At 45.3% G+C, this 26,480-nt stretch overlaps 1 protein-coding gene across 7 annotated transcripts in view; it reads left to right on the top strand.

Annotated features, from left to right (window-relative positions):
* Positions 1–341: 341 nt before the first annotated feature.
* TRMT9B (tRNA methyltransferase 9B (putative)) overlaps positions 342–26,480 on the top strand; it is a 46,287-nt gene continuing 20,148 nt past the window's right edge. Inside the window, exons 1-2 of one of the 7 annotated variants that reach the window (XM_080658998.1) lie at positions 576–1,069; positions 12,888–12,936. The gene's annotated coding sequence lies outside the window, so the exon portion shown is untranslated. Of the gene's footprint in view, positions 1,243–12,887; positions 12,937–26,480 lie in introns of all 7 variants that reach the window. The other 6 variants (XM_080658996.1, XM_080659000.1, XM_080658999.1 and 3 more) reach the window with 6 other exon arrangements.

Here is a 26,480-nt window from a genome sequence, read left to right as displayed (position 1 = left end):
TCCCCTTGAAGTAGTTGTTGGCAAGGAGCACACGTGAAAAGATGCCCTAAGGTTAAAGCGTCACGTTGTTGTCAGGTATTGCGTTGCTGCGCTCCCGGCGGACCAGGTGTATTCGCCCCGGCGTCTTCTCTGTGTAGGACGGGCCACGCCAGGAAGGACAAACCAGAAGGGCCCGGGGAGGAAGCAGGAAGGTCCCCCCCATCCCGTGGCAGAGCCTCACTTCCCGGGCACTTTTGGGCGGGGCGTTCCAACTGACTAGCGGGGAGGCGACACTCCTCGGGCTCTGCTCCACGCCCACCGCCTCTCCGAGGCTGTCCTCGGCCCGGGGCCGGACACCTCCGGAGTGGAGAGGGTGGGTCGGGGAGGCGGGGATGGCGATGGGGGCGGGGAACTGCGCTCCCGGAACTGCGGGCGGTCGCCTAGCTGCTGCCGCCCCGACCACCTGAAGGCCCCCGAGACCCCCCCCGCCCCCCCTCCCAGCAGCGCTTCCCGCGCGGGGCGTGCCCGGAGAAGGGCGGGGCGCAGTCGGGATCGGGCCACGGCAGGAGGAGGAGCTTGCGGAGGGGCCACCCCCGGCTCTGCCCGCGGATCCACTGCCCCGGAGGCCTCCCTCCAGGGCCCTGGCTGCAACTTCTCTTCTGTAGCCCTCTTCTGCGCCCGGGCGCACGCGCGCTCCCACTGGGGCCCCGGCGCCCACGGCGCCCAGCTACCCCGCGCACCATCCGTCTATTTTTCCTTACTGCTTTCATTCTCACACTCTAAAATAGGTCACGGGGTGGAAGTTACACCTGGTACAGCCTCCGCCTCTGATGCAAAAGCAGCTTTTCCTCCCCGGCTCCGGGAGAGCATTGCAACTATTCGGTTCGGTGGAGCTTCCCGCCCCCATACGGTGCAGGAAGCTCGCCGACCGCGGCTCTAACAATGGTCTGCAGAGGGGAGCGGCGGGAAGCCTGCTGTCCAGCCTAGTTCAGCCCGGCTCTGCGCCTGCCCTCCCTCGGGGACCTGGAGGAGGGGGCGCGACAGGTCGGCTCACTTGCGGAGCGCCCGCAGCTGGAGTCTGACCGCCTGGGTGAGTTTCTTTTGTCGTCCCTGTCGCCGAGAGTGACCTGTTTACCTTGAAAACTTAGACGTGATCCACACAGGCGAGCCTGCCCTGCAGATGGGGACTGCGGAATGTGCTTCCGAGGTCCACCGGGTAAATCAGAGCTCTGAGCTGCAGGGGACATGCTTGGTGTCTTGAAGGTGAAAATGAATTTGTGTTTTCCTGGAGTGCATGTGTATCGTTTCCTTTTGAAGCTCTCATTTGGGAATGGATTTTTAACTAGCAGCAGGCGGTGAACTAAGATGACTGGAAGTCAGAAAGTTTTTCAGAATATTTTTTAGTTGATCTGAAAGAACTGACTGACACAGTCAAAGAGGATGGCAAAAATACAGCTTAAGAAGGTATATCAAAACGGGATGGTAGGATTTGTATAATGTTTGCTAATATGTATGTTTGGGGGTATTGCCTGAGCTCTTTGTGATAAATGTGATGAGCTTGCAATGCTTTATGGAGAAAGGGGGTAAGGTTATAAATATAAACATCTACGTGCACAGCTTTATATATTGGTTGGCATGTGTGCATGTAACTGTTCATGGAACAGCTCATGTGGGCAAAGAGCCAGAATATATCTGTATCGTTTTGTGGTTAAGGTTATTGGCAATGTTACAGGTAACGATTGGCATTTAATCCCTTGTTTCAGCCGCTAAAAGTACTATTATTCGTGTGACTTATAATCCTATCGAGTCCTTGGATGGCGTTACTGGCTAATAAATGGTTAATTTGTTCTGAAGTTGAGGGAAGGGAGAATTGTAGATTTTTCAGTCCTTGACTTTCAGCTGGCTGAAAATGCAGTGTACCCGACTCAGATTGGTGAGGGCGGCTTTAGAGTCGCCCAAAGGGGAGAGAATTGCCCACGACATCTTCTTTTTTAATATACTTTTATTGATTTCAGAGAGGAAGGTAGAGGGAGAGAGAGATAAAAACATCAATGATGAGAGAGAATCATCTATCAGCTGCCTCCTGCACGCCTGCTACTGGAGATGAAGCCCACAACCCTGGGCATGTTCCCTGACCGGGAGTCAAACTGTGACCTTCTGGTTCATAGGTCAAAGCTCATGCCTTCTAAAGGAAACCTTGGCCATTTGGAAAGCGCCTCCTCGCTAAGGAAACTGCGCCAGAGAGCTACTGCATTATGAATGCATTTGGTCAGATTTGTGAAGGGCACTCTTTATAAACTCTTTTCTAGATTAAAAAGAAATCCTCTTTCTAGAAAGATTCAATTACTGTAACGATGTTCTTTGGAAATAATTGGTCCTTTTGTGTGTGTTCTTAATATAGCTAAAGCACCAAGGTAGTTCAAAGGTTATAATACAATTTTATTTATTGGAGGGTCTGAGGTTGAAAATGCTATCCGCCTGGTTAACTCTGCCTTGAAATGGAGGGGCAGAGGGCTGCCCCATCAACCTTCAGTCACTGTCCATGTGTACCTCTGAAGCCAAATCTTATGGTGGTTAAGGACCATAAAGAATGTATTAAATCTCAGGATATATATATATATATATATATATTTTAAATATATTTTATTGATTTTTTACAGAGAGGAAGGGAGAGGGATAGAGAGCTAGAAACATCGATGAGAGAGAAACATCGATCAGCTGCCTCCTGCACACCTCCTAATGGAGATGTGCCCGCAACCAAGGTACATGCCCTTGACCGGAATCGAACCCGGGACCCTTCAGTCCGCAGGCCGACGCTCTATCCACTGAGCCAAACCGGTTTCAGCAGGATATATTTTTTTTAATATAGTTTTACTAGAGGCCTGGTGCACGAAATTCGTGCATGGGGCGGGGGTTGTCCCTCAGCCCAGCCTGCACCCTCTCCAATCTGGGACCCCTCGAGGGATGTCCGACTGCCCGTTTAGGCCCAATCCTATCGGGCCTAAACAGGCAGTCGGACATCCCTCTCACAATCCAGGACTGCTGGCTCCCAACTGCTCGCCTGCCTGCCTTCCTGATTGCCCCTAACCACTTCTGTCTGCCAGCCTGATCACCCCCTAACCACTGCCCTGCCAGCCTGATTGATGCCTAACTGTTCCCCTGCCAGCCTGTTTTCCCCTAACTACCCTCCCCTGCAGGCCTGGTCACCCCTAACTGCCCTTCCCTGCAGACCTGGTTCCCCCCAACTGCTCTCCCCTGCAGGCCTGGGTCCCCCCCAAATGCCCTTCCCTGCAGGCCCGGTCACCCCCAACTTCCCTCCTCCTCTGCCGGCCTGGTCACTCCTAACTGCCCTCCCCTGCAGGCTTGATTGCCCCCAACTGCCTTCCCTTACAGGCCTGGTCCCTTCCAACTGCCCTACCCTGCTGGCCTGATCACCCACAACTGCCCTCCCTTGCAGGCCTGGTCCCTTCCAACTGCCCTACCCTGCTGGCCTGATCACCCACAACTGCCCTCCCTGCTGGCCATCTTGTGGTGGCCATCTTGTGTCCACATGAGGTCAGTCATCTTTGACCACATGGGGGCAGCCATCTTGTGTGTTGGAGTGACGGTCAATTCGCATATTATTCTTTTATTAAATAGGAGGATTAGATAGGATAGAGGCCTGGTGCATGGGTGGGGGCCGGCTGGTTTGCCCTGAAGGGTGTCCCGGACTAGGGTGGGGGTTCCCTTGGGGTGTGGGATGGCCTGGGTGAGGGGCCTGTGGTGGTTGGCAGGCTGGCTACGCACCCCCCCCCCCCTCCGTTGACCCAAGCAGAGGCCCTGGTATCTGGGATTTATTTATCTTCTATAATTGAAACCTTGTAGCCTTGAGCGGAGGCCAAGGCAGGCCAGGGCTGCAGAAGCTTGGCTTCCTCCATTGCCAGGGGCAACTCAAGCCTCCTGCTCTCTCCAGCTCCGTGGCCACAACCATTGTTGTTGGGATTTATTTATCTGCTATAATTGAAACTTTGTAGCCTTGAGCGGAGGTCAAGGCAGGCCAGGGCTGCAGAAGCTTGGCTTCCTCCATTGCTGGGGGCAACTCAAGCCTCCTGCTCTCTCCAGCTCCGTGGCCACAGCCATTGTTGTTGGGATTTATTTATCTGCTATAATTGAAACTTTGTAGCCTTAAGCAGAGGCGGCCAAGGCAAGCCAGGGCAGGTGGAAAGCTTGGCTTCCTCCATTGCCGGGGAAATCCAAGCCTCCTGCTTTCTCCGTGGCTGCAACCATCTTGGTTGGGTTAATTTGCATACTCGCTCCTGATTGGCTGGTGGGCGTGGCTTGTGGGTGTAGCAGAGGTACGGTCAATTTACATATTACTCTTTTATTAGATAGGATTGATTTCAGAGAGGAAGGGAGAGGGAGATATAAACATCAATGATGAGAGAAAATCATTGATCAGCTGCCTCCTGTGTGGGATCGAGCCAGCAACTGGGGCATGTACCCTGACTCGGAATCGAACCAGGACCTCCCAGTTCATAGGTCGATGCTCAACCACTGAACCACGCCAGCCGGGCTCTCAGAGCATTTCTGATAAGTGAATATATGAATACTTATATGCATTTCACTTGTAAAGAATTCCTATGTACCTTTAGAAAGCTAGTTTTCAAAATCTGAAACACATTATGATGAGGACTCTGTCACTGCTTGGAAGAAGGCATGAAGGGCCAGACAAGCTTGGCAGTAGACAGGACCTTACTGTTGGGGGAGTGGGGGGAAAGGCAACTAAATCCTTGTGTTTGCTGCATGTTGATGTCCTGAATTGTGTTTTAGATAGGAATTGAGTGAGGCTCTCATTGTCATTTAGCCCTTGGTATAATGCATTGTTGAAATGCAGCTGTCAGAACTTGTCTGTGCAATCTTTCGTCTTTACTCGTAGATAAATTAGGAAGTGTTCTGAGGAGAGTGGCATGAAAGTATTAAGACTCTGGGGATTTATTTAAGGACAGACTGAAGGAACTAAATAGCAAGCCTGATTCTAGCATAGTTCAGTCCCTGGTAGGGCTGAAATTATAGAGGTGCTAAGTGACCAGTTGAATGTCCTTCAGTTTTTGCAATTCTCTTCTTTTTTAAAAAAATATATTTTTATTGATTTCAGAGAGAAAGGGAGAGGGAGAGAGAGATAGAAGCATCAATGATGAGAGAGAATTATTGACCGGCTGCCTCCTGCATGCCCACACTGGGGATCGAATTCACAACCTGGGCATGTGCCCTGACCAGGAATCGAACCATGACTTCCTGATTCATAGGTCAATGCTCAACCCCCGAGCCACACCGGCCGGGCACAATTCTCTTCTCTTGATGTCATAAGAGTACATAGCATAGACCTCTGGCCAATAGGTCTCCAAAAGGAGTTGACCTCATTCACTTTGGGTACTTCCCTCTAGCAAGGACTGTGGAAATAACAGTGTCTTTGAAGAAAAAAACATGTGTCAATGAGGCGGGAACAGTAGGCCTGGGCTGTGACACACATTTTCTTTTTTTAGGTTAAGAATTACAGTCTCAGTAGAATTCTTAATTCCTTTGTATAAACATCTTACCTTGGATTTTTTTCAGACTACTCTATTGAATTATAAAAAGGATATTTACTATCAACTTTGTAGCTGACCAGAACCTAGACCATAATTCACTGTCAGCTCTTTGCATTACTGTCTGACTTTAGAATGATATATAGCCCTAGCTGTTTTTTTGCTCAGTGGTTAGAGCATCAGCCCGTGGACTGAAGGATCGCAGGTTCGATTCTAGTCAAGGACACATCCCTTGGTTGCAGGCTTAAGCCCCAGCCACCCCCACCCCCACCCCACCCCCCACCCCTGCGTGGAGGCATGTGCGGGAGGCAACCAATCCATGTGTCTCTCTCACATCAATGTTTCTCTCTAAAAATCAATGAGGAAAAAATATTCTTGGGTGGGGATTAACAACAACAACAAAAACCATATATATATATATATATATATATATATATATATATATATATATATATATTCTATATAGGATAGCTGGAAATATACAAAATAAGTACATTTATACCGTTTGACTCTGTCTATTCAAGAGCTTAGAGACTGATTCACTTCCGGAGTCTGGAGCTGAGAACTGCTGAGCCCCACTCGGAGAAGCTGTGACATAGGTCCTGCTGCTCCCACCCTCGGTGGATTGCCATTGGGAACATCCAGGCAAGGTCATGTGAAGAGCAGTGGTCTCAGGTCCCTACCAGGCTGTTGTCCTTAAACCCTATTCATAGTGTGTTCTCAGGATGGTACTGTTTAAATCTAACATTACATTTTCATTTGATTAATGGTAAGGGAAAAGAAGTAGTGTTAATATTTCTGTTATAGTAGCATATTAATGAACTCTAATTTCAGCATCTCTCCCCACCCCCAATTTTCCTCTATCATTCATGCAAGCAAACAGTCAAGAGGAAAAGCTGGATTTTCCTCCCTTTGGATTATAAGAATCATGAATTCTTGTCTTTAGCTTTATGGGGCTAAGTTAAAGATTAAGTGATAGGACACAACTCCTTTTATGGATCAAAAATCAAAATGACACTTTGATTTGCTAAGTGTATTATGTAATAGAAAAACATCCACATTTGCAATCACCAATGTGCTGAATTAAAGTAAGTAAAGAGAGCACAAGATTTTTTGAAAGCCAAATTTGAGGAGAACCAGGAAGACTAATATTTGAACATCACTGAATGATTTGTTTATTCACTGACTCAGGAAATGGAACCTCCTTTGTATTGGAATTGGTGCAAGATGTATGGCTCTGCCCTTGAGAGGCTGGTGGTCTGGGGGAGAGAGCAGTAAAGGGTTTTGGTGATCTGAGACTTATCACAGTGTGGAGAACAGTGGCTGTTTCCAAGAGAAAGTGGTGTGTTCTGTCCTGGTGAGGTAAAAAGTGGAGTTCATTGAAATACCAACATTCTGCTTCTTGTCTCTATGAAATGGACTCGTCTAGCTATCTTATACCAGTGGAATCAAACAGTGTTTGTCCTTTTGTGTCTGATTTATTCCACTGAGTGTAATGTCCTCAAGGTTCATCCATGTTGTAGCATGTATCAGAGTGTCCTTTCTTTTTACAGCTGAATACTTTTTCATTGTATGTATGTACCATGTTTTGTTTATTCATTCATTTGTCGATGGATGCTTGAGTTGCTCCATTTGGCAATTGTGAATAGTGTTGGTATGAACATGGGTGTGCAAATATCTCTGTGAGCCCTTGCTTTCAAATCTGATTTTTAATTGAAAACAATTATAAGTGGAGAGGGAAAAGCATCCTCTTTCCTTTACAGCAGGGGTTGGGTACGTCCAGCCTGCGGGCCATATAAGGCCTGTGAAATCATTTGCTGTGGCCCTGCCAACGCATTAGGGGTGAGTTAAGTAAATGTTTGACCCAATATAGCAGGCTAATTTTAAAGTTGATACTTTTGTGTGGCCTGCAAATGATGTAATAAATGTCCAAGTGGCCCATGGCAGACAAAAGGTTCCCCACTCCTGCTCTGTAAGATCTTTCTGGTCATACATCCTCAGCGTAGTACTCTGTCAGACAGGAGTCCTGCTATGGCTCTGCAAAATTCATCAGAAAAAGCAGCTGTTGCAGATACTATAAACAAACTGCCTGCCCGGCCAGTGGGGCTCAGTGTTTGAACGTTGACCTATGAACCAGGAGGTCACCGTTCGATTCCCTGTCAAGGCACATGCCTGGGTTGTGGGCTCGATCCCACAATAGGGGGCATGCAAGAGGGAGCTAATTGATGATTCTCTGTCATTTTTTTATGTTTCTATCTCTCTCTCCCTCTCCCTTCCTCTCTAAAATCAATAAAAATATATATTTAAAAAATAAACAAACTGCCTGCTGAACAAAACACCCAGGTTCTCAAATTTCATCCCCACACAAGAAAAGAAGCTAGTTTTCCTCTCACAAGTACCCTTATGCATTATACAAATGTTTCTAAGTGAAAGGCCAGCATCTAAAATGTCAGAATCAGGGTCAAGTGAATGATGCAAGCAAAGAACTAGGAGGTCAACAGCATGAGGTTAACAACAGAATGACCAGGGACATCTTGGTAGCACAGGGGACCGTGAACTTCCTGGAAACAGGCAACAGAACCAGCAACCACCTGTTGATTTGGCGGCTGAGAGGAAAGGACACAGGCTACAGCAGAATGCGGACCTTCTGATACAAAGAAAAATATCCTTGCTCTGGTTGTGGAAGTAGAGATCAGAATGTCAATGTCAAGACTATTAGTGTGTCTGAACTCAATTTAGACAATCCCATTATGAATATAGAAGCATCAATACATAACCCTTTGTCTGAAATTTTAAGCACTTTTATTTCCACTGGGGATTTTCAGTCCTGGCAAGTAATGTTGACATGTCTGAAATAAATAAGGAAGGTGTATTTTTTTCTTTTTTAAATATATGTTTTATTGATTTCAGAGAGGAAGGGAGAGGGAGAGATAGAAACATCAATGATGAGAGAGAATCATTGATCGGCTGCCTCCTACATGCTCCCTACTGGGGATCGAGCCCACAACCCAGTCATGTGCTCTGACTGGGGATTGAACCGCGACCTGGTTCATAGGTCAACGCTCAATTACTGAGCCATGCCAGCTGGGCTCTCTCTTTAAGTCTCTATGGCAGATGTAGCCCTCTATATAGTCAATAGAGGAAACTCATTAATCTATAACGGTACCCTTGAAGGAACTTGATGACCTTTTAGTCATTAGAAGTAACCTAGCTTCAGAAAATACATCTGCAGAAGTTATCTGTCAAATCAGAAATGATAGCTGAGAGCCAAATAGGTAATAAGGAGCTTTGCGGGGGGGAAAATGGCCCCAAAGTGAATATCTTATGCTTTCCAGAATGAATAGTGCCCATAAGTCAGCTCTCATTAGACTGCACCTGTATGGGTGAGGACTGAAAAATCAGCAGGCAAGTCCATATGAAAACCTGCACAGGGATGTTTTAGCAGCTTTACTCATAATTACCAAAAATTGGAACTAACCAAGATGTTCTTCAGTAGGTGAGTGGATAGATGAGCCATGGTATTTCCATACAGTTATTCAGCAGTGACATCTGACAAGCTACAAAAAGCCTTGGAGGAACCTTCATGAATATTGCTAAGTGAAAGAAGTCAACCTGAAAAGGTTAAGTGCTGTATGATTTCAACTCAATGACATTCTTTAAAAGGCAACACTGCGGAGACAGTAAAAAGACCGGTAGTTGCCAGGGTTTTGGAGGGGAGGCCGATGAGTAAGTAGAGCACAGGGGATTTCAGGGCAGTGATACTAGAAATGTGGGTACATGACCATTTGCATTTGGCAAAACCCATAGGATTGTATAATACCTAATATAACCTAATGAACCCTAATATAAACTATGGGCATTTGTTGGTAATAATGTGGTGACGTGTAAGGTGGTTGGGAACAGAGTGCCAAGTCAAGGAAATTCATAAATGAGAGCAATGCTGTCCGTCTAATCCCTGTTGAACATCTAACCTTCTACTCTGCACCCTACATGCACAAACTTCCCCAAGAGTGAACCCTACTATAAACTATGGGCATTTGTTGTTAATAATGTATCAATATTGGTTCATCAGTATTGCCAATATTCAACACTAATGCAAGATATTAATTAAAAATTGCTTAAAATAAGCCCAGCTGGTGTCCTCAATGGTTGAACATCAACCTATCAATCAGGAGGTCATGGTTCAATTCCCGGTCAGGGCATATGCCCAGGCTGTGGGCTTGATCCCCAGTAGGGGCTGTGCAGGAGGCAGCTGATCAATGATTCTCTTTCATCACTGATGTTTCTATCTCTCTTCTCCCTCTCCCTTCCTCTCTGAAATCAATAAAAAAAATACACACACACACACACATCTATATTTGCTTAAAATATATAATTTTAAAATTATCAGGCACTTCACCTGGTGCTAGAGTGGAAGATGTAGAAATGTTAACGTAAGGGGTCTAGGTGGTGATGTGTCAGGTGGTTGGGAACAGAGTGCCAAGTCAAGGAAATTCATAAATGAGAGCAATACTGTCTGTCTAATCCCTGCTGAACAGCTAACCATCTACTCTGCACCCTACATGCACAAATTTCCCCAAGCTCCCAGCAGGTGCGAAGATGGCACTGAATCAGACTTCTGAGCAAACTATTCCTTGCCACCCAGTTTCATGTTGGTTAAGGACCCAGACCCACAGAATTCAGTGATAGACAGGCCTGAAACCAGAGCAAATGCCAGTCCGGAGGCTGCAAGGCTGGCCATCATCAAGGCCCTCCAACCTTCTACCATTCATTTTTCCTGCTCAGACATTGACTAGATTCCCCATGCAGGAAGCCCTGGAGAGTTTGCATCGAGGTGGCAGAAATACAGACCTAGATCTTGTTTTGCTAGGAACGAATGTTGTGGTTCCTACATGACCATGGAAAAGTGGGCTACACCATACGCCATCCCCTTAAAAAAGCTATTTAAACACATGTTCACACTCATTTGTATGCAGTATATGTAGGAACCTGCAAGAAGAATGTTGAGCCAGCTGTTTTTATTTATTTTGTTATTTATTTTTTAAATATATTTTCATTTATTTCAGAGAGGAAGGGAGAGGAGAGAGAGAGAGAGAGAGAGAGAGAGAGAGAGAGAGAGAGAGAGAGAGAGAGAGAGAAACATCAATGATGAGAGAGAATCATTGATTGGCTGCCTCCTGCATGCCCCCACTGGGGATCAAGCCCGCAACCCGGGCATGGACCCTTGACTAGAATCAAACCTGGGACCCTTCAGTCCACAGAGCCAGCTATTTTTAGAGATATTTTCCTAGCCAAAGTAATGTATGATCTTTTGTCGTATAATTTGTCTATTCTACTTATTAAAATTTGGGCCTTTGGAAATGAATTGACAGTATGTGCCTGCAGAAGCTTTTTATTCTCATTGCGATGATATATTCTGGCATAAAATTGTTGGGTTTATGTATAGGATACCACATTAGAATGATAGTGAATCTTTAAAAAGCAGAAGCTGCCCTAGCTAGTTTGGCTCAGTGGATAGAGCATCAGCCTGCGGACTAAAGGGTCCTGGGCTCTATTTTGGTCAAGGGCACATGCCAGGGTTGTGGGCTCAATCCCCAGTAGGGGGGCATGCAGGAGGCAGCCAATCAATGATTCTCTCTCATCCTTGATGTTTCCATCTCTCCCTTTTCCTTCCTCTCTAAAATCAATAAAAATATATTTTAAAATAATAAATAAATAAATAAATAAATAAATAGCAGAAGCTACTAGAAATCCTACCACTTGTGCAGCTAAAAGCAGGTCAACTTAACACTCTGGCTCTTTGTCCTTGATACAAGATATGCCCTGATTCAATTGCCAGGTTATAAACTTCTAACCACTTAGTTTGGTGTTGTGAATTATTTCCAGTGTGCTGTGTGTTATGATTCATCCATTCAAACAGAAAATTGAAGACTGATTGAATAATTTAAAAATGGAGAGGAAAATTACATTATATTTTGACATGGAAATTTTATTACAGGTCAATAACAATCACTCAAGTGTTTATGCAGGTTTTTGAAAACTTTGTGCAGCAGCTACTTTAGAGAAAGCTGTGGCTGACTGACTCCTGTTTTCCTAGATCTGGTTCTTTAGACTGTGTTGTGATGAGGTGGACGCTGGGTTTATAGAATTAGCATATATGGATTCTAGTCCTTAGTCCTTAAGAAACTAATATAGTTTTCTTTCCCTTACTGGTTGACTCTCAGGTATTTGAAGCCAATGGCACTGGTTTTCACCAATATGACACGGAGCTTAAATGTCATTCCACACACAGCTGCTATTTCCCTTGGCCCCACCACGTCAGCATGATGCTACTTGCCACCTTTCGTGTTTCCTCACATCATTAATCCTTCATTTGAGAGGCACCTTCGCTGTTGGAGGTTTCTTGTTTGCTGGATGACTATTGGCTTCAGAAAGAGTAGATTCTCAACCAGCAAAATGACCATCCTGTGGAATTCAATCCATCCGGTGCCGTTGCTATGAAACCTAGTGATAGAAGCATGTGTCAGGAAAACCCGAGGGACTCGTGATATTGAGTGGGGTTGTATGGCACTCTATACAGAGGAGAGCGGAGGAGGAGGAAGACAGCAAGGCTTATGGAACCCTCTTGAAAAAGAAAAAAGGAAGTGTTTAAAGCATGAGGGCAGAAGCAGGGTCTGGGATCGGCTTGCATTTGTGTGTGGTTTTCTGTTTTTATTTAAGGAGCGGGAACTCCATCTCTGCTGACTGAGGAGCGAAGGCCATGGGGAGAGAGACTGAGGGTGGGAAGAGAGAGGACAGGCTAACGGCCCAGGAAAGAGATCAACAGAGGAGAGATGCTAGCCTTTGAAAGGACCCATAATTCTGAAACAAAAAGGATGTGTTAGCTTTTAGGGGGGAAATTGAAGAAATTTACATGTTCTTAGTGAGGCAGGAGCAGAGTTAAGGCACTATTTGTCAATATATCTGTCAATAGCTCAGGCTTTCTGGGGAAATGGAGGTAAGTTCAATCCTATATAATAAAATCCTAATATGCAAATCGACTGAACAAAGGAACGGTGGAACGACCAGTCGCTATGATGCATCTGCCTCCCTGAGAGGGAGGCGACCAGCGGTGACAGCAGAGATGGGGTGGGGGTGGGGTGGCTGGCGAGCTTGCAGGTTGCCTCCCGCAAACCAGAGGGACCCCTTCCCCCCCCCCCCACACACACACACACACACATCCGTGCACAAATTTAGTGCACTGGGCCTCTAGTGAAAACAATAAAAGGTTAAACTTTGGTTTTATATCCATTTGCCCATGTTTGACTATTTTCTCATGCAACCTCTCATTTTCTAACAATTTAGGAGGCCATCAAACAAAGATGATTGGAGCAGATTATTTGGCCTTATTCAGGTAAAAGCTACTTTAAAAAGCTCATCATTATTGTCATACGGATTATTTTTGCTATTTAATCGCTATTTATTTTAAATGTTGTGTTTATTTTTTTAACATTTCACGTTTCAACATTGGAATTGGGGTACATTATACAGTTGATGGCATATCTTTGACTTCCTTGGTAAATAACTGTGCATATTATAAGGTAGATGGTATCTTAGTCAGCATGGGCTGCCATAACCAAAGACCCAGGCAGGATGGCTGAAATGTTACCGGGGGTCTCAAGCCCACCTCACCCTGGTTCTTGTCTTGCTTGTAGGAATGAATTCTAACGAGGGACAACAAATAGCAGGCTAAGCAAGTGAAGTTTTATTGCAGAAGAAAATACACTCAAGTTTAATACAAGCAAGCACCTCAGCTGGTCTGAGCGCCCCACCTAATGGGGGTCTTAAAAGATCATATATCTATATATCTTTATTCTTTAGGTTTCTAGACTGCCCCAGATGTCCGGGCCATCTGGAAGGGTTTCAAGTCTCCCCTTCCTCATTATTGTGGCTGCCCTGTAAAAAAATGCGATATGTACTATACTGACCTTGTGCTCTTCTTAGAATTACTTTTAGTTTGGGGCATGCTGTCTGGTATGAGCTAATGTTCCCTTTTTGTTCCCCTCTAGCCATTGTAAGCAAAATAGACTTCCTCTTCTTCCCCCCCCACCCCCCGCCCTCCATCCCAGTCTTTCATCTAACTAGCTGCCTACTTTAACAGAAACACTGGAAATTTATTTTCTTACAGTTCTGGAAGCTCTAAGTCCCAGGTCATGGTACCAGTCCATCTGGTTTCTGGTAAGAGCCCTCTCCCTAGCTTGCAGATGGCCTTCTTCTCGCTGCGTCCTCACATGAGCTTCCCTCTGCGTGCACCTGGAGAGAGCTCTCTGGTGTCTCTTTTTAAAAGTACACTAATCCTATGGGATCAGGGCCCCAGCCTTACAACCTCATTTAACCTTGATTACCTGCTTATAGGGCTTATCTCCAAATACAGTTACACTAGGGGTTAGAGCTTCAACATATGAATTTTGAGGAACATAAAATTCTGCTCATGAAGGGCACCCTAGACTCCATTAAGTGTTGTATTTCTAACAATATTAATCTTAACAAGCCATCACCAAGAAATATTTCCATCTTGCATAGAAGTGTCAGATTAAATCTTTTGTCCTCTTTATTTTTTAATTTTTGAAACTTTTTACCAGATTATGATGAAACCTTGTGAAAGTTAAAAAATGGCATTTATAGTCTTAGTTAGAAATAAGAGACTATGTATCATTATAGGTTTATTTTTGGAAAAACAAACACAGTCATAGAGTAGAGTATGAAAACTGAAAAAAAAAAAATTAAACTTTCCAAAACTGTCTGGTTTATTCTGGGCACAGACTTAATAACTCCTGCTGCTAGGAGAAGTATAATTTACTGACATAAGAAAGCTTAAAATGTCAAGTATAGTCTGATAAAATACACGCAAGCTGTCTGCAGATTAGAACATTCTTTCAACTGATGTATTTCCTACTTCTGTGCAGCTTTCATAATTGTGGCACTTAGAATTGAAAGCTCTGTGCGTGATGTAAACATTCAAACCCTCCCCTGGAATTGGTTTCCATAAGTATTAAGCAGGTGTGGGTTGCTACAGACAGTGGAAGGAACTACAAGATCCAAGCTACTAGGAGCTCAGGGTAAATGAAACAGAAGTAGCGCTGAAGTGAACGCACAGCAAGGAGATGGTTTTGGGAGTCCTGGTTAAAAAGCAGAGGCAGCCCTAGCTGGTTTGGCTCAGTGGTTAGAGCACCGGCCCGCAGACTGAAGGGTCCCGGGTTCAATTCTGGTCAAGGGCACATATCTCGGTTGCAGGCTTGACCCCCAGCCCTAGTTGGGGTGCATGTGGGGAGGCAAACACTCTATTTGTCTCTCACATTGAGGTTTCTAGCTCCCTGTCTCTCCCCCTCTCTTCCACTCTCTCTAAAAGTCAGTGGAAAAACATCCTCGTGTGAGGATTAACAAAACAAAACAAAAGAGGCAGAGGTGGACAGAGGGCCAGAACTTAGCAGGAGGTCACAGGTGCAGCAGCCTTTGCCAGCCGCCAGATCATGACTCAGAACCAAGACGGGCCAAGAATGGTCAGTATAGAAATCACCATATTTATCCAAAGCTGACCCTTCTGATGACCCAAAAGTTCCTTTCTTTTTTTTATTTTAAATATATTTTTATTGATTTTTTACAGAGAGGAAGGGAGAAGGATAGAGAGTTAGAAACATCGATCAGCTGCCTCCTACACACCCCCTACTGGTGTATAGGACCAAGGTACATGCCCTTGACCGGAATCGAACCTGGGACCCTTCAGTCCGCAGGCCGACACTCTATCCACTGAGCCAAACCCGTCAGAGCCAAAAGTCCCTTTCTTCATATTTTAGGTAGAGTTTCAAAAGATTTCATTGCCCTAGCCAGTTTGGCTCAGTGGATTGAGTATTGGCCTGCAGACCAAGGGAACGTACCTTGGTTGCAGGCTCCTCCTGGGCCCAGGCCCTGGGCAGGAGGCAACCATTCGATGTATTTCTCTCACGTTGATGTTTCTCTCTGTCTTTTCCTCTCCCTTCCACTCTCCATACAAATCAGTGGAAAAATACCCTTGGGTGAGGATTAACAACAACAAAAAAGATTTCCTTGTCTGGTTTTTTGTTTTAAGCCCAAAGCCAATCAAAAGCAGCAAATGTGAAAGTAGAGGAGACAGAGTGAGAAGTGGTTGCTGACGGCAGGCAGGCACCAGAGCCTCCTGCACTTAGCAGAGATGCTGACACTGTCAGGATCCCAGGGAGCAGCGTTGCTCTGTAATTCTTGGTCGTAATGTGCCCCTGTGTCATCAAGAAAAAATGCATTCATTATAGGCTGTCTAGAAAGACATAAAAGGTATGTGGTACATATTAGAACGATTGTTATAAAAGTGATTAAAATAAAGAATACCTTGGTACTGAAAAAGGATCAGCCTCAGCTATTTCTAATGTTAAATTATGTGACACGGGCTTCTATTAAAATTGGCCTAAATATTGAGTTCAGTGCCTATTTATTTAGCATAGGACTTCTCTGACTAATACAAGAGATGGATGGCACACGCTACTGCCGTCCCCTCACCTCCCATTCCCGAATGATGCGGCGGGAGCTCAGAGAGCAGTCTGGCTTCTAGGACTGTGACCGGAGACTCGGACCCTTGGAGATGGGCTGCACCGCTTTGTTCAGGAGCCGGCACAGGGGCAGGTGCATGGCAGGGGGCTACAGCCTCATCTCCCCAGATCAGAGGAGCAAAACAGAGCTTCCAATACTTTCATTTCCCTGCATCCATTTCACAGGGTCCCTTTCAATTTTTACATTCTGAGGTTATAATCCAAAGGCATTTTATGATCAGGTAGTGTTCATCGTCAGGACCAATCCCAATGTTTAATACTCCAGAGGCATGGGAAGTATAGGAAATAAAATTTTAGGTAGTGTGAAAATAAACTTCAGAAGAAATCCTTGCCTAAGGATATGTTTTTATTGATTTGAGAGAGAGAGGAAGGGAGAGGGAGAGAGAAAGAGAAACATTGACGTGAGAGAAAAACATATATAGGTTGCCTCCCAGCCTGGATATGTGCCCTGGCCAGGAATTGAACCTGCAACCTTTTGGTATATTGTGAATGTCCCACGTCCCGCATGGTTCAGGGTTCAGGCTCTGGAAGAGGGGCCGCACGCAAATGAAAGAGACGAGACAAGAAACAATAATTTGGAAATATTGGGGGACCAGGCAGGAGCCCAGCTCAAGAGGAAGGATTCTGCTTGGGCTCCGGTCTTGCCATCCTTTTATTCAGTTTGGGATACACCTATAGCCCTTAGGCCGGCAGTTTCCAGTAACAGGCAGACTATCTCATCAGTAAGGATTTACATCGCCGTCGGGTAGGGAAGTTGCTTCAGCTACCATTGCCTCGACTACACAGTGGGTGCATAGCTCTGACCTTTGCCAGAGCTCAAGGGTCACCAGCCTTCCAGGTCCCTGTCCACACCCCTCTGCTAGTGAAGACAATGGCAGCTTCCCGCAGTGTATGGGATGATGCTCCAGTCAACGAGCCACCCTGGTCAGGGCGAACAGTACACGAAACGTTGTGTGGGGAAGCAGAAATGCTCTGTGGGTTTTGTACTCACATACTGCTTAACTCTAGGGTCCTGGGGAAGTCATTTCCTGTGTTTGTTTTCTCCCTGAAATAACCATCTGAAGATACAAATAGTGCCCTGGAATCTCAGATCCATTAAACGAAATGCTAATGTGTCGGGCAGAAGCACAAGTGAGCTATCATCCAAGGTTTTGGGAACAGGTGTGTTCCATAATAGGACTAGAGAGTGGCAGAGCTAGGACTTGGCCCCAGGACCTTAGCACATCCAGTCATATTCCTGCCTCCTGCTCCACCCTACCAGTTCCACACGGAGTCTGAACCTCAGCCACCCGCAGTGAAGTGCTTACTCCACAGGTTTTCCTTGTGATAGAGTTAACATTAAGGTGACGTTTCCCGGTTGGCTTTCGGCCAGCTCAGGCCATCTCCCTTTAGATTCTTTTTAACTTGTCTCCACTAATGCGCTGTACCTAAGTGAATCCTTCCTAAGTAAAGCGGCTCTTTAACACTGGTCCTTTCCAGGGAAGGGAAAGCCTTCTGAGTTTTCAATTTTTCTCGTTAAGTAAGTATGGAAGCTGTCACTTCCACAGTAGAATTGCAATCGTTAATCCACTTAGAATGCCAGAAGAGCGTTAAATACATTTTTTCAGAACATTGTCTTTATAGCGATTGTGAATATGAAAGTAGTAACTGGGTCTAAGCTATTAACAAATTTTGAATTTGCGCTCTGGCTGGGGGATTTAGTTGGTTGGAGCATCGTCCCATATACCTAAAGGTTAAGGGTTCGATTCTCTGTCAGGGCACATACCTAGGTTTCGGGTTCAATCCCATTGGGGCACATACAGGAGGCAACTGATTGCGGTTTCTCTCTCATCTCTCTCTCACTCTAAAGAGACAATGATATCGATGAATTTCTGTTTTAAATGGGATACTACCCAAATCACAAAAGACACACATAGTAAGAGTATAGGGGGGGCTGCAAGGAAGAGTATAGGGGGGTCTGCAAAAATGCGTGACTTCACTGGGATGCAGCCTGTTGGATGCGGATGAGGTGGGAGGGGGAACAGGGTGGGCAGACCTTCCCAGTTTCTGTCCCTTTAACCTAGAAAGCCATGGGCTTGCTCTTTGGAATGGCTGTAAATATGCAAATATTGATCCTTTAGCAATTTCTGATTTATTTGTCATAAAGAGCTAGCATACCTTCTCATTGATTACCCACATCTCTCCCTGCTCTCTAATCTGAGTTCTGGGTTTTTATGGAAGCTATCAGCTTAAGAGCAATCTTAGGGACTTTTCAAGGTGCGAGCTGATACCCACCTTGACTCAAAGTTCAGCTGCCTCCTCTGCGGGGGCAGGGGGCGGGAGGGCGAGGGGGACGGGAGAGGGTCCTCAGGATGGTAGGACAGGCAGCGCAGAAGGTGACCCTGGACCTGCACCCCCACCTCTCCCAGTAGGCCTTTTCCAGGTACTACAATTGCTGAGCTGTGATGAATTTACAACATGCCACTTCCTAACCGACTGGCCTGGCCTGACCGGCGTCCCAGAGAGACGCAATAGATCTGTAGCACTTAGGAGTCACAGAGACACTCCTACTTACCTGCTTATGTAAAACCAGAGCCCTGGCTCTGCTGATGACTCCCGCTCTCCTGTGCTCGCTGACCGAGCTGTACTTCTGTGCTCACATCGGCTTGTAAGTTTATGTGTTATTGATGTATAAATAAATACACACGCACACTGTATTTTGCTTCTGTGAACAAAATTGCATGAAAATACTAGTGACAACCACCACCAACAAAAAAAAACACAATTTTACTCCGTTAAGTTTTGTAAACATCTGTTATTGTTAAACACAGCAGTCTGTTCTTTTACTGACCTTGAACTCCTGGTTCTGAGATCTGTTTTTTATGTAAGCCTGTTTTCCCTCTGTTCTCTTTATTTCTAAAGTGGCATTTAATCAACTTTTCTATTGCACTCCATGCTTCATCACACATAACAGCAAAGAGAGTGCTTATGGCGGGGCACTCACCTCGCGTGCACCATTCTTCCAGCTCACCTCACGGCTCCGCGTCCCGTGCAAAGCACCTCTCAGTCAGCCTGCGCTCCACTGTTCAGATCTACTGTTGGGATCTTGCACTGACCTGGGCTGTCTTACGCCTTTAGACGTCAGTGAAAGAAAAGAGCCAGCTGCCCCGACCTGGTCTTTTCTGACCTTTGTCATGAACTCCAATGTGTTAGAGACGTTTAGTGCAGCTGCCAATATTAATACTATGCCACCGATTAGGGCAGCCTTGGGCAAACTACAGCCCGCGGGCCGGATCCGGCTGTTCTATCTGGTTCTCTTGCTCTCCCCTCCACTCCTTTACTTTGAATTTATATTAGTTTACACAAACACTCCATCCATGCTTTTGTTCCGGCCCTCCGGTCCAGTTTAAGAACCCATTGTGGCCCTCAAGTCAAAAAGTTTGCCCACCCCTGGATTAGGGTCTTGAAAATATCAAGCCAAGTTTAGAAAGTATTAGCTACAGCCTGGCCGGTGTGGCTCAGTGGTTGAATGCCAACCTATGAGCCAGGAGGTCGTGGTTCAGTTCCTGGTCAGGGCACATGCCCAGGTAGCAGGCTCAATCCCCAGTTGGGGGCATGCAGGAGGCAGCCAATCAATGATTCCCTCTCATCATTGATGTTTCTATCTCTCCCTCCCTCTCACTTCCTCTCTGAAATCAACAAAAAATATATTTTTTAAAGTATTAGCTACAGAAAATTATAATTTCATTCGGAACTGGAAGTAGGAATTGGCACCGGAGCTTTGTATTAGACTGCGTGCTGTCAGTCACTTCGCACTTTTCCAGGCTCAGTCTGTGCGGAGCACTGGGTTTGGGGACTGAGAGAAGAAATTCAAGTCTGGTGTAGGCTACGAGTGCTTTAAAGTTATGGTGTGCTTTGGGGATGTTAAAGCACGTTTCATATGAAAATCAGAGCCTTAAAGGAGGAAGGGTAATTTCTTTATATCTGAGAGGAAGTAACAGATACCTAGAGAAGCTAAGTGACCTGTCCAAGGTCACACTGCCAGTGACAGCCCTGGGCCCAGGTGTTTCTCTCCCTGGACAGTGTTTTTGGATCAGAACAAAATGCTCCGAGTTCTACCTTTGAAGTTTTCTTTCTGAGCTTTAAGATGTTGTATTGGTGTTTCCATTTTCAAGTTGTGTGTTTTGTTTTTTATTTATTTTTATTTCTAAATTTTTTTTTATTGATTTCAGAGAGGAAGGGAGAGGGAGAAATAGAAACTTCAATGAGGAGAGACAATCATGGATCGGCTGCCCTCTGCACGCCCCCCACTGGGGATGGAGCCCACCACCCCGGGCACGTGCCCTGACCGGGAAGCAAACTGGGACCTCCTGGTTTATAGGTTGACGCTCAACCACTGAGCCACGCTGGCCGGGCAAGTTGTGTGTTTTATGGACGGACTGTGAAGGAAAAACTCTCCTGTGTGTGTGCTCTCAGTACTCATACTGACACGCTCATCGGATGTGTGGGGTTCCCCTGGCAACCAGCCCCCTCCTTAGGGACTTTATAAAGGTCACCTCATTAACATAAACTCAATGTGTAGTAAAAAGGGACTTGTTATTTATTAATAGCAAAAGACACTCATTTCACCTTTCTGCTCCGGAGCTATTTCAGGAACTGGGGGTAGAAACAAAACATAATACGAGATGATGGCCCTATGGCTCTTATATAGGGAATTCCAAGCGTTTTAGGACCAATGTGCCAGGAACAGTGGACAAAGGCCAAATATGTATTTCTTTTTGTAAATCATATCTCACTTGAATCATTGTACAACTCTTTCATGGATAACATGCCAACATGCACAAGAAAAATATGGAGAAACCTCCACTGACAAAAATGATTAAACAAGAAAAGAGCGCAAGAAAAGCAGAAAATGGATATTGCTAAGAATTTCAGAAAGAGAGTTTTACCAAGTTCAGCTACTGATTGCCTTTCTGGATATATTTGCACATGGTTATAACTTTTACATACTCCAAGCATATTTTCATAACCAAATTGTTTTTTTGTTTTTTTTATGTTTCAATGTTTCCTATCCATTTATCTAACAAAGGTGATTGGGCACCTGCTGTGTGCCAGGCGGTGTTCAAAGAGGTGGATGCATACATCAGTGAACCCAAAACGCTCGATTTCAAGGTGTTTACAAACTGTTTATAACCAACTCCAGCAGGATGTTGAAATGGAATTCTTTCTTGTTTTCATTGTTTTGCACAGTAGTGCAAAAACATGGCAGAAAGAACTAGTCAGCATACAGCCGGGAAAATGGAAACCACCCTAGTTAAGTTGACAGGAAATGTATAAGGAGTTGGCTAACAGGATATAACAGGACTGAAAATGCAGAGGGGACAGATGAGGTAGGACAGCAGAGTCAACGGCAGTTGCCACCCTGTGTTGGGGAAACAAAGAGAACAGGCATCAGAACCTAGATGCTTGGAGGGGAGTCCCCGAGTGGAGACCCAGACTTCAGAGAAGGGGACGGTGGCCGGCTAGTGCGGATTTATGGAGCCCCGGGGAGTTGGGACACAGATCTCTTGGCTGGGGTGCTGCTTGGCCAGGCAGGTATCTCATGCAGATGAAAACTGACTAAAAGGGAGGCAAATACAAAAAAAAAAAAAAAAAAAAAACAGACATAAAAGGGTGCAAAAGGGCTGGTTCTGGGAAAGTGGAAAGCCTTGGGAACCAGCTGCTGCTGGAAACTAACGCTGCTGCCTGGGTGAAGGGGTGTTGCCGGGTAACTGGCAGGAACAGGAAGCAACCAGAAAGGGGCTGGCCCCTTCCCCCCTCCCCCTTCCGGCCTTCCAGGCTCCCTCTGATGGGCCCTGCTGGCAAAGCGGAAATGTTTGCAGAGCCCTCACCCCCACAACACAAAGCAGTGTGGAGGGACCACGATAGCCATGGGCCCAAAGGCGATAGCCATGGGCCCAAAGACGGCAGGTGCCAATTACTCTCAAGTTCTGAAATTCGCTAGAATAGCCGCCAGGACTTCAGGGGAGCCTGAAATTGGTTGTTTTTAAAATTGTGCTCAAATATACAAAACATAAAATTTACCCCAAACTCAGCTCTTCAACCCAGTGTTGGTTTGTGACAATGTTTTCATCAATCTGTAGTGGAATGAGAAAATTAAAGAAGGTTTAGTCAGTTTTCATAAAGCTAAATTTTACTCACTTTTTTTTTTAATATATTTTTTATTGATTTTAGAGAGAAAGGGAGAGGGAGAGAGAGTTAGAAACATCAATGATGAGAGAGAATCATTGATCGGCTGCCTCCTGCACGCCCCCCACTGAGGATCGAGCCCGCAACCCCAGGCATGTGCTCTTGGCCAGAATCGAACCTGGACCCTTCAGTCCGCAGGCCGACGCTCTATCCACTGAGCCAAACCAGCGAGGGCTAAATTTTACTCACTTTTAAAGAACATCTTTAAAGTTTGAAATTATGGCCTCCCAACTTTTGTGTGGGTAAATTGTCCATTCATCTGTGTTCTAATGGGGACAGTAAATTATAGGTTTTAAATGTGTGCGTGTGTGTGTGTGTGTGTGTGTGTGTGTGTGTGTGTGTGTGTGTGATGGTCTAGCCTTTGGGTAAAGAATCAGCTGGTCCCTCTGGTTCCCCAAATATCCCTTTGAAAATTTGGGGGTCTGTGAAATCCACAAGAGAGAGAAATCCTGGACTGCTAGGTTAGGGCCTAAACTCGGGGTGAGGAAATGGGGGAAACGATGGGAGACACATCAGAGGAGTGAGACACAGGTGGCATCTGTAGGACAAGATGCCTGACAGTCCAGAGTTTACTGCACTTGGTGTGCACATGACTCTTCCTGTACCTCAAATGTACAATCAGACGTGTTTATCAATAATCCCGTCAGCAGCTCTTTGGGGTCAATTGTATTGGAAACACTTTATGACATACACTAATACATAATCTGTCCTCACCTTTCCCCTTCATTCCATTCTTAGGAAAGCATCACCTAATTGGAAGTTTTGTCATTTGTAATGGACTGCCATGGTCTTCAGGTGAAACTCCTTCTTAAACAGTCGTTTGGCAGTTAAATGGCTGTGGCATTCCTTGCCGCCCACCTGACCTGCCGGAACCTCCTTTCCTAAGAGGAAGGGGGCGCGGAGCTCGGTTTCTCTGGTCTCCTTTCAGAATAACAGAGCAGCCTTCTCCCGGCTGCTGTGCTGGGCCTCCTTCATCCTCACAAAGACTGAGAGCCGGTTTGGTCAAATTGACACCAGTTTGTGGGGGTATATTGTCCATTCACGTATGTGCCACTGGTGACAAATGTTTTAAATGTGTGTGTGTGTGTGTGTGTGTGTGTGTGTGTGTGTGTGTGTGTGTGTGATAGTCTAGCCATCAAGTAAACACACTATACCCCCACAATAATGGACATTGTACCACACAATGACACCACTGAGGGATGCTCAGTGTTACATTTTCATTTATCTTGAATCTCATCTATTTCATTTCCTCATTCTTTTCTGGCCTTCTCTCATCTACAAAGTCAGAATGACTTGTAATCGCGTTCCATTGAATAGGGCCGAGTCCTCTCCTGTGGCGGAGCCACCTTTGATAACAGCTCTCACCATCAACATTGTGCTGCGAGTTCTGGTCTTTTATGTGTGTGTTGTTGTTTTTTGTATTTGCCTCCCATCACCAACTGCTCTGCCATGCACACGTGCACGCACAGTCCCCACCAAGATGGTATCACCTTCATTTCCTTCATTCAGATTTTAAAGGTGAAACCTTACTCCTAAGTGAATTCAATTTAGGCACATAGTGCTCGAACTTTTCAAGAAAAACAAAGTATTGGGGGGGGGGATATTTGATCCCTTTCCCTTAGGGTAAACTCCCCTCATTTCTTTCCACTTTCTTTCGATATCTATTTACTCCAGAGTAACCTGTTGGAAATCCAGAGAGGGTCATATTGTGCCAGTGCCACAGGTTTTATTGTTTTGAAGTCTTCAGTGTGTTCTACGCATAAGATTTCAATCAGAAATGCCAGGTGTGCCTTTCTTACCATTTCTCCGATAATCTCTCTGTTGCATCATTAAGGAGTTCTGTGTAACATAGGGAATATTCATTAGAACAGCACCCTCATTATTTAGAGGGAATAATACTCAGAGACAATTATAAAGGATAATATTGCATGCTATCTCTACTTTTCTATTAAAAACTCATATGCTTGCTGCCTACTCCTGTCATTTTTGTCATTCTTCCTCTGCATTGCTGTTGTACTAGGCTGTAGCTTCTTGAGAGTGGGGACCCGCCCATCTTTTACTCAGTAGGTTCTTGGCCCGTATATTTTTAATTAAATTTAATGACAGTAGAGACAGCACATGGCTAACCTCTCCTTTAATGCTAACATACAAGGGTCAAATATTGGTAATCCTTGATGTTCTAACCTCATTCCTTTTCTCACTCGGCACAATCTCTCTTCATTTAATCCCCTATGGTTCTAACTGCCAAGTCCTAGGGTAATGCTGATTTTTAAATGATCTCTAGTTCAATTTGTTCTCCTGGGCTTCATGTTCATCTTTTTTGGTTGTCCTTCAGCTACCATAGGAACAACACATGAACAAGCCTGAACCTCCCCTCTGATGGGAATGGTAGCACCATCTAAAGGGCCATCTTTTACATCCTCCTATTCCTTTCTTCACCTGTTCATACAGTAGACATTTATTGAGCACTCTGTAAATGGAAATACCACGCAAAGACTCAATGATCATAAGACACATTGCCTCCCCTGAAAAATGCTTAAATCAATCACAGAATATAAGGGATATATACAAGCCTATCTCATTATATAAACCTAGAGGCCTGGTGCACGAAATTCGTGTGTGTAGGGGGGGGAGCGTGTGTCCCTCAGCCCGGCCTGCGCCCTCTCACAATCCGGGACCCCCTTGGGTAGGGTCCCTAGGCCTGGCTGGCGATCAGGGCCTATCAGGGCTTTCCTTCCCCTGGCTGACAGCAGCTGGCCCCGCCCCTGCCACTGCCACTGCTTGCCATCTGTGTGGTGCTGCCTTCTTCCCCCACCACTGGTAGCCTCCCTCTGCAGGCGACAGGCCTCCCTCTGCGGGGTGATTGTAGGGCGATGGCGGGGCCCCCCAGACCAATCGCATTGCACCCACCTTGTCTGGCCTGGCACCAGTGCGTGTCGTAGTCTGGACGGGCATTCTGCTGTTCAGTCGTTCAGTCGATTTGCATATTACGCTTTTATTATTATAGATTTTTACTGATGAATATGGCATTTCAAAGTTAGTTACCAACATCTAGTCCATCTTATATCCTATTTCCTACAGGTGCATACTAAGGCAAATCTTTATTTGATATATTCAATGCATTCCCAAGGAAGGGTTTATCAGAGTTTACATATAGCATTACCAAAGTTTCCTTTTGTTTGCCTTTTATTCTATCTACCACTTTATTTTAGGATGGTGGTACACCTCACTGTATCAGCCTTATTATCACCATATCCTCCTCAGCGTGCTCTTTGCTTTAACTCTTCATCAGTCATCCATTCCTATGAATTTGATCCTCTCTCCTTAATATTTCTTGTATTTGTCCTAACGTGCTTAATGTCATGCTCTGTCTAAAGTATTTAATCAGGATCTTTCTCTGTCTTCATTGTGAACCTGGCCAGGTAATACCAGTCTACACTATTGCCAGAGAAGAGTTTAAAAACCCAAATCAAATTTTGTCATTTCTCTTGTTAAAATAATTCAGTGGTTCCCCGTTATGTTCAGGATAAAGTCCAAACTTCAACTAGGCCCTGTGTGGTCTGACTCCCACTTACCCTTCCAGGCTTATATTGCACCACTGTCTTCCCCTCCTCTTTCCCTCCACCAATTGTATAGTGAAGTGTGTATAGTTAAGTGGGTTCAAATCCTGCCTCCGCCACTTACTAGCTAGGTAACCTTAGAAAGTCACTGTGTTCTCTCTGCCTTACTTCCTTTTCTATAAAATGAGGGACCTAGTTTCTATTTCATACAGTAATTTGATAGACTCAACAATTTAATATATGTTAAATGGGTATAATGGCCTGGCTGACAGTAAATAATTAATGTATGTCGTGTTTTGTGTCTTGCTATTAATTGTTGTTAATCTACTCGAAATTCATCAGAGATTATCATCGGTTTCATTTCTTCCTTTTTGCATATGCTGTTTCCCATGCTTAGAGTCATCCACTCCACCTTTACCTGACCTACCCCTGCTGTCTCCTGAGCTTCAGCTTGGATAGAAGCCTGTCAGGGCAGCTAATTCATTTAGGCACTGAAGGTTGAAGGGAAGGTGCTCAGACAGCGTTGGCTGGTGACAGTGGAGTGCTTCAGT

Source organism: Plecotus auritus, assembly GCF_963455305.1.
Source record: "Plecotus auritus genome assembly, chromosome: 3".
Taxonomy (NCBI): Eukaryota; Metazoa; Chordata; class Mammalia; order Chiroptera; family Vespertilionidae; genus Plecotus; species Plecotus auritus.
The sequence above is the reverse complement of the archived record's forward strand: the minus strand, read 5'-3'. Positions and strand labels throughout refer to the sequence as shown.